This window comes from Salvelinus alpinus, chromosome 20, assembly GCF_045679555.1.
Source record: "Salvelinus alpinus chromosome 20, SLU_Salpinus.1, whole genome shotgun sequence".
Taxonomy (NCBI): domain Eukaryota; kingdom Metazoa; phylum Chordata; class Actinopteri; order Salmoniformes; family Salmonidae; genus Salvelinus; species Salvelinus alpinus.
Genome location: NC_092105.1, coordinates 36,023,811 through 36,032,486, shown reverse-complemented (window position 1 = coordinate 36,032,486; position 8,676 = coordinate 36,023,811).

Sequence of the window (8,676 nt, the reverse complement as noted above, 5' to 3'; positions counted from 1 at the left end):
CACATAACTCATGTTCAGAAACTTGTGGCTGATGCAACAACTTCGTGATGTTCCCTCAGGGCGAAACACAGCACTGGCAGCACATGGATTGTCATCACTAGTTACCACAGCCACAAAGTCATAAACCCGGTCTATTTCTACGACCTTATGCCTAACCCCAACTTTAAATTAAGACCAAAAAGCACATTTTTGTTTTCATAATTTCTGAGTTTGTGGCTGTGGTAACTGGAAACCCCATGAATGGAGAGTGGCGCTTAAATTATTTTATATATTTTTAAACTTCTGGTAGGTCTGCTTCTACATCTGGTAACAGAGAGGCGGGCCAAACCCCTCTGTTGTGTCTTAGTCAAATGTCAAGGGAGGGAGGACAAAGAGATTCATTAAATTAACCTTGGAATTAACGGATGAAGGACACTGGAATGGTTCAAGACTAAGAGGGATGGAAATTACATTTGATTTGGATTATTAAGTAGGCCTATTCATCAGTGTTGAGATGGGGGATCACTGCCATCCAGGCCCTCTACACCAGGCGGTGTCAGAGGAAGGCCCCAAAAAATGGTCTAAGACTCCAGCCACCCAAGCCATAGACTGTTCTCTTCACTACCGCACGGCAAGCGGTACTAGTGCACCAAGTCTGTAACCAACAGGACCCTGAACAGCTTCTACTCCAAGCCATAAGACTACTAAATAGCTAACCAATTGGCTACTCGGACTACCTGCATTGACCCTTGTTTTGCACTAACTCTCTTGCACTGACTCTACCCACACACTCACACTGACACCCCAACAAACACATACACACAGCACGCGCACACATGCATCCTGACGCGACACACACTCACACACACACACACACACACCACGTTTTCTGCTACTACTGTCTTATCTATCCTGTTGCCTAGTCACCCCTACCTATATGTACATAGCTACCTCAATTACCTCATACCCCTGCACAACGACTCAGCACTGGTACTCCCTTGCATATAGCCATGTTACTTTCACTCGTTATTGTTATTCAATGTGTATTTATTCCTCATGTCACTATTTCTATATTTGATTAAATTTTGTATCTTTATCTTAACTCCGCATTGTTGGAAAAGGACCCTTAAAGTAAGCATTTCACTGTTTACACCTTCTATCTCAAGGCCATCAGACTGTTAAACAGCCATCACTAGCGCATTAGAGGCTGCTGCCTATAGGCATAGACTAGGAATCACTGGCCACTTTAAGGAATGGAACACTAGTCACTTTAATCATGTTTACATATCTGGCATTACTCATCTCATACACTACCGTTGAAAAGTTTGTTTTGAAAGAAAAGCAAAAATGTTGTCCATTAAAATAACATCAAATTGATCAGAAATACAGTGTAGACATTGTTAATGTTGTAAATTACTATTGTAGCTGAAAACATCAGATTTTTAATGGAATATCTAAACTGCAAAAAAATAAATATCCTCTCACTGTCAACTGCGATTATTTTCAGTAAACTTAACATGTGTAAATATTTGTATGAACATAACAAGATTCCACAACTGAGACATAAACTGAACAAGTTCCACAGACATGTGACTAACAGAAATGGAATAATGTGTCCCTGAACAAAGGGGGGGTCAAAATCAAAAGTAACAGTCAGTTTCTGGTGTGGCCACCAGCTGCATTAAGTACTGCAGCGCATCTCCTCCTCATGGACTGCACCAGATTTGCCAGTTCTTGCTGTGAGATGTTACCCCACTCTTCCACCAAGGCACCTGCAAGTTCCCGGACATTTCTGGGGGGAATGGCCCTAGCCCTCACCCTCCGATCCAACAGGTCCCAGATGTGCTCAATGGGATTGAGATCCGGGCTCTTCGCTGGCAATGGCAGAACACTGACATTCCTGTCTTGCAGGAAATCACACACAGAACGAGCAGTATGGCTGGTGGCATTGTCATGCTGGAGGGTCATGTCAGGATGAGACTGCAGGAAGGGTACCACATGAGGGAGGAGGATGTCTTTTCTGTAACGCACAGCGTTGAGATTGCCTGCAATGCCAACAAGCGCAGTCCGATGCTGCGACACACCGCCCCAGAACATGACAGACCCTCCACCTCCAAAATCAATCCCGTTCCAGAGTACAGGCCTCGGTGTAACGCGCATTCTTTCGACGATAAACACAAATCCGACCATCACCCCTGGTGAGACAAAACCGCAACTTGTCAGTGGAGAGCACTTTTTGCCAGTCCTGTCGGTCCAGCAATGGTGGGTTTGTGCCCATAGGTGACGCTGTTGCCGGTGATGTCTGGTGAGGACCTGCCTTACAAGGACTACAAGCCCATGTTGCAAATAAAATTTGATTTGATGAATATGATTTAAGAATGGGGGGAAAAACACTTCTGTGAAAAGACACAACATTCTAATAACATGCGAAAAGTTGCTATATTGTGCAACGTTTTCCTCCTGGAAGACCAGCCAAAACAGCATCATTAGAACAGAGAATGAATATTTCTCTGTCACTCAAAACCTCTATCCTGCCAAAAATATATCACTGATTGTGTGAAACCCACAATTTCCTACAGAGTTTGATTAATATGAATGATGACAGAGCCCATAGGCAACATCTGCCGTCTCTCAGCTGACCTAGGAGAATCAGGACCAGGTCGGTCTGTGTGTCCTATACTGTAGCACGTGGAGGAAACTCATTCACACACACACACACACACACACACACACACACACACACACACACACACACACACACACACACACACACACACACACACACACACACACACACACACACACACACACACACACACACACTCAGCAGCACTTACAGTGAGACATCTTGATGAGTTCCCGGACTTTGCCCTGCAGCTGTTCATCATAGTAAACGCATAATGAGGCCCTCTTGAGAGAGAGGATCCCTGCTTCGCGTGAAGGGAAGCACTTCATTCTGCAGCCTTGCTCCAGGGCCTGGGGCCCCAAAATGTTGCCCCTCCCTCCCCTCAGTCACCCAAATGAGCCACTAATGGTGTCGATTTCTGCTAATGACGTTCGCCATGTGGTGTCACATACTGTAATTTCCCGAATATGCTAATCATTGTAAACATTATATATATATGAAGAAATATTATCTGTGAGTGATTAGATGCTGACAGCTGGGAACATTCACCACCACCAAATAACTGATGAACATGAACTGATGAAACTACTGCACACAAAAAACTGTGAGAAAAATATATGATCCATTGCACTGCAATACACCTCATTTTGTGATGCTATTTATTTTCATTGGAGAAAAGCAGTGCAAGTAAATTTGAATTGGTGTGGCAGAGAGGGAAAGAGCAAAGAAACAAAAGCAGTATATTGTGAGCCCATCCCCCATGTCAGACAGCTCCACAACAGTTCAAAGTGATATAATAAGTCCTGACAGTGTGCAGTGGCATGCCCCGGCTGAAAACAGGCATCACATGGACAAGATATGACAGACAGATGCTGTCATCATCGGCTCCCCCTTTTGTCTTAGATGTAGAAGAGTAGGATATCTGCATTTTGACAAGTTCAAGATTCTTGAGAATGCATCTATTTTAAAGATGTTTATAGATTTCAACTTTCCTTTTCTTTTTTTCACAACAATAATCCACCTTAAACTTCTGTGTTTTTGTTCCAATCTGTATATAGACTGAGCAAGCACTCTTTTAGCCACTGTCCAATGTTAAATGAACCACTTCAAGGAAAACTAACCCAACTTCCCTGCCTACTGCTGCCATATCATTACCGTAACCCAAATCTACGTTCTGTGGTTGTGTTGTTAAACCACATTAACTTGATAGCCTGTTATTTTCACACCTAATATACTTTCTCTATTACACTTCATGTGTTGGTGGAACTCGCTTAAAGGCTGCAGCCGCAGGGTCCAGCTAGTCCTGTCAGGCACTAGTCAGCCTCCACTGAGAGACCCCCTGCAGGGTCCTGGTTGGGCCATCACTGCCATTTAGCAAGTGACCACAGATTAGAATATGGATGTCTGCAGGCACTTTGCGAGCATGCAAGCAAACACGTACTTGCACACACACGTTTTGCTCTTCTATCTTTGTGGTGTCCTAAAATTGATTTCCATTAAAATTCCTACTTTTCCTAACTCTTACCCTAATTCCTAACCTCAACAGCCTTTGTCCTCGTGTGAGTAAGCCGGAACAGCTCATAGGGCAGGAGCCTATCTCCTGTTTCTGTAATACGAGGCAGCTTGATGTAAATGCACACCCCTTGTACAAGATGCTAGTCTGACACAGGGCCTTACCCCCAATATATCTGCTTAATACTGAGTCCAAAGCAAAGATGCATTAGGTCCCAATTTTACAATCTTTGTTATGACTCAGCCAGGGATTGAACTCACAACCTTCCAAACACTCTAACCACAAGGCCACGAGGGAGAATGTTTCTTGTTTTAATATCCTTGTGGGGACTTTGGGGGATTTTAGGTCCTCACAAGGATAGAAAAACCAACCCCACCTACACCCACACCTAAGAGAGATAGTGTGGGGGAGGGGAGTTAGGAATTGGTAGAGGGCTTGGAAGAAAATGGCGGAAAGAATGGGTTAGAAACAAACAAAGCCTTGTAAAGGGAAGGAGGAAATGATAATGAGAGGAAGAACAAATAAAGAGGAAGAGAGGGCAGGAGGGTGGGGTACAGAAAGGTCGGAAGCTAAGAAAATGAGAGGATGGGAGAGGGGAGGAGAGGTGTGAACATCTGTGGCTCAGCTTTCCAGCGGGTTGGTGTGTGTCTGTGTGTGTGTCGTCACGTCCCAGCACTGTGTGTGGCTAATTAAACTCAACCAGCAGGCTTCAATGGTCCCAGAGTTTCTCCCGCCTCAATTCACAGTCTGGTGGTAACCTCCATTAATGGACTGCCAGGGAGCTTCATCCTCAACAAACAACAAATGGATGGTTAAGGATATGGGGGAGAAGGATGTGGGGATTTGATTTGTCAGGCTATGAAGTCCAGTTGGCAAGTCACTTCAGAAGTATGTAAGAAGAACACGCATAAATACACAAACACCTTTTTTTAACAGCACTCTGTCATCTTGGGCTGGGTTCGGTGTGAGGTCATTCCTATGATTCCTCCTAGTGTGTCAGCTGCTCTGACTCACTCTTCCTGGAATGTGTGGGATGAATGGTTCTCAAGCCATTACGGCTGACAGGTCAGTAGAGTCAACAACTCTTCTATAGCATGGCCTATTATCAACAATGAATGTGTTATTTTACTTATCAAACAGGGTGTGTTGCTTAAGTTGATAGGATTACTAACAAACGTAAATAAAATTAACTGATGGTCACCGGTGGTAGAAGTAGCCTGGATTTGAACTGAATGGACAGTTCTGTATGGCCTTGTTGAGTTTGGGTTTTTCGAAAGACCAAGTAACAGGCATGGTGTACAGACAAAGCATATGGAATTCAAATGTGATCTGAACATGTTTCTATTGGTGACAATGGAACAGTCTGGCAATGCAGCCCAACCTGTCTGTATTGAGGAGATGGGGAATTTCCTGTGCCCAGTAGTAACCACGTCAACCACATGTCTGTTGCTCTCCTGTTCTAGATGGGGCTCCGATCTGGGACCCGTGAGCAATGGAAAACTCAACTCTTGTTTCCTTTCCTTCCCATTCAAAAGAAGCACTGCTCTGGAAGCTTCTCTTCCTTCCTCTCTCTACTCTAACCGACCTCACTTTAAAGCTTAGGTGCTAAATTAGAGCAGAATCAGAGCTAGATTTTCCCAGTGCTTTGGTGAAGATAGCTCAATAAAGGGAAGAACACACTAGACTGTTGTGCAGTCCTTGTTTGGTAACACTTAACTTGGACCCTTGATCATCAGAGCTACGTAACACTGTCATGATAATGGCATAGCAGATGTCATAAACAGTCATGACAGTGTTATGTAGCCCTAATGACGGAGGGTTCAAGTAGAGTGTAAGTTATTATCAAGGTCATTGGTTATTATGTTTTCCTGCAATATATAATCAAAATGGTGATCACTGGTATAGGTTTGAATATCGATGGCATAGTTTGGTTCTGTATTTAAAGAGGAACTGACAGCGTTTGAACTACTTTGAAGCAAACAGACAATCATAATATCAGTAAAAAATATCAAATTCACAGTTTATGCTACAAAACCAACTTTTTCAGGAGGTTTTAAAAATAGGTTCTACTTGACTAAGAATTATATGACAAACTGTTTTTGGCAGAATAAATGAATGCAGTTCAATGCATGATTAATATCATTCACCAATACATTTCTTGGTAGTCCAAAGAATATTTCTATCAGGTTGTAAATCACAGCTGGCCTGGTACATTGTTTGCAGACTCCACCCATTCGGAATGCACTGTTTCAGTTTTAATGGCTCAATATTTTTGGACAAAAACAGACTAATGTAACTAAGGCTGGGAATGTCAATACAATCAAGCTAGCAAGGGTAATGATCACCAGTCAGTCATAATGTGGCTAATAGGCTAGCCTATGTATTTCTGTATCTATTTATTTAGCAAGCTAAAATCACGCAGCCTAATGTTAGCTAGCTAGCTGCTGGGAGGATGTCAGGTCATTGGAGGAGTGGGTGAGTGACAGTCTTTCCCCCCTCATATTGTTTTTCGGTGTCTGCAGCTAGAGATGCAGGTGTCATTTGGTTAGCTTGCAAGAAATATGTTAGCATATCATAAATTCACTCTAGCTATCTTGTAACGATCCTCGTTGGGAGAAAGAGAGGAGGACCAAAGCGCAGCGTGGTAAGTGTTCATGATGAATATTTAATGGAACAAAACTGAACACTGAAATATAAAACAATAAAGTGAACGAACTAAAACCGAAACAGTTCCGTGTGGAACGCACAGACACGGAAGACAACCACCCACGAAACCCAGGTGGAAAAAGGCTACCTAAGTATGATTCTCAATCAGAGACAATGCAGTGCAGTGTGTGCACTCAGAACACTCAGAGAGCGACTATCTGACAACGCTCTGACTTTACGAACGACCCAGAGCACACTCTGACACACTGGAGGCAATATTACGAGCGCACCCTTAGTTGTCTGGCAAATGTATTTGACATCGATCAAATGGGCGGGCGTGCAGGCAGGCAATTCCCGTTCAGTTGTCAAAACGTGAGTTGGGACAAGCATGATGGTCAGGCAAGCTGCTATTCCCCATTGTTTATCCGTGCAATTTCGACGGCCAAAAAGCTGAAAACGTTTTAGAAGGTTTATCTAATGTTCCCTCGTTAGATTTTAGCTCAACTCACTCTGGCTAGCATTACTTGTTGATTTTGTTGTTGTTAATGTGTAATGCATAACTGAGGGAGAGATAGCCTACCCTTTCATGGTTGTTATATAAACAGGACTGTAAACTTCCTGTACAGAGGCCCATTATCAGCAACCATCACTCCTGTGTTAAAATGGCTCGTTGTGTTAGCTAATCCAAGTTTATAATTTTAAAAGGCTAATTGATCATTAGAAAACCCTTTTGCAATTATGTTAGCACAGCTGAAAACTGTTGTACTGATTAAAGAAGCAATAAAACTGGCCTTCTTTAGACTAGTTGAGTATCTGGAGCATCAGCATTTGTGGGTTCGATTACAGGCTCAAAATGGCCAGAAACAATGGCCTTTCTTCTGAAACCTGTCAGTCTATTCTTGTTCTGAGAAATTAAGGCTATCCCATGCGAGAAATTGCCAAGAAACTGAAGATCTCGTACAACGCTGTGTGCTACTCCCTTCACAGAACAGCACAAACTGGCTCTAACCAGAATAGAAAGAGGAGTGGGTGGCCCCGGTGCACAACTGAGCAAGAGGACAAGTACATTAGGGTGTCTAGTTTGAGAAACATATGCTTCACATGTCCTCAACAGGCAGCTTCATTAAATAGTACCCTCAAATCACCCGTCTCAACGTCAACAGTGAAGACACTACTCCGGGATGCTGGCTCTCCTCAGACATGTGTGCAAGGCATATTGGTGTAGCTAACGTTCAGTCTAGACTCTAGTCAGTGTGTCAGGAGAGGAACAAGGATTTATTCAGTTATAAGCCCACTAACTATTATAATAACACTAGTGACACTGATACACCAACCAGATTATACGGGACGAGAACATTTGTGATAATTTTCCCTTTGTTGTGTGGCTTTTAACGTTAAAATAAATCCCATCTGTATTCTGATTTCTCCAGAGACTAGGGTAAAGGTTAACATGAGAGAAAACCCTGCAGTGTATAACGTAACCCTCAGGTTAATGCCTATTGTGCTTTGAGGACTTGACCTCATGACCTTTTGACCTGGCAGTTGCCTCACCCGCCAGGTGACCCCAGTCTGCCCGCACATTATTCGTAGGTCACCCCATCCCGTCAACCATAATAACTATGTTTAGTCTAGCTTAGTTAAATTGTGAGAATACTACATAGAGAATTTAAGAAAATTGAGAACGTGGCTAGATTTCATAATATTGTATTAATACATGGATTTTATATAGAGCTTTCATTGTTCCAAAGATGCGTAAAACATCCCTCTTTTAGCTGATTTCAGGAAGATACTGCTAATGACCACTGGCACTGACACAGTTATATAGATAAAAGCCTTGAAGCCAGATGAATAAGGGTGGCCAAAATCGCTAAAGTTGGAGACTTTTATTTCCCTCACCAACTTTAAACATCAA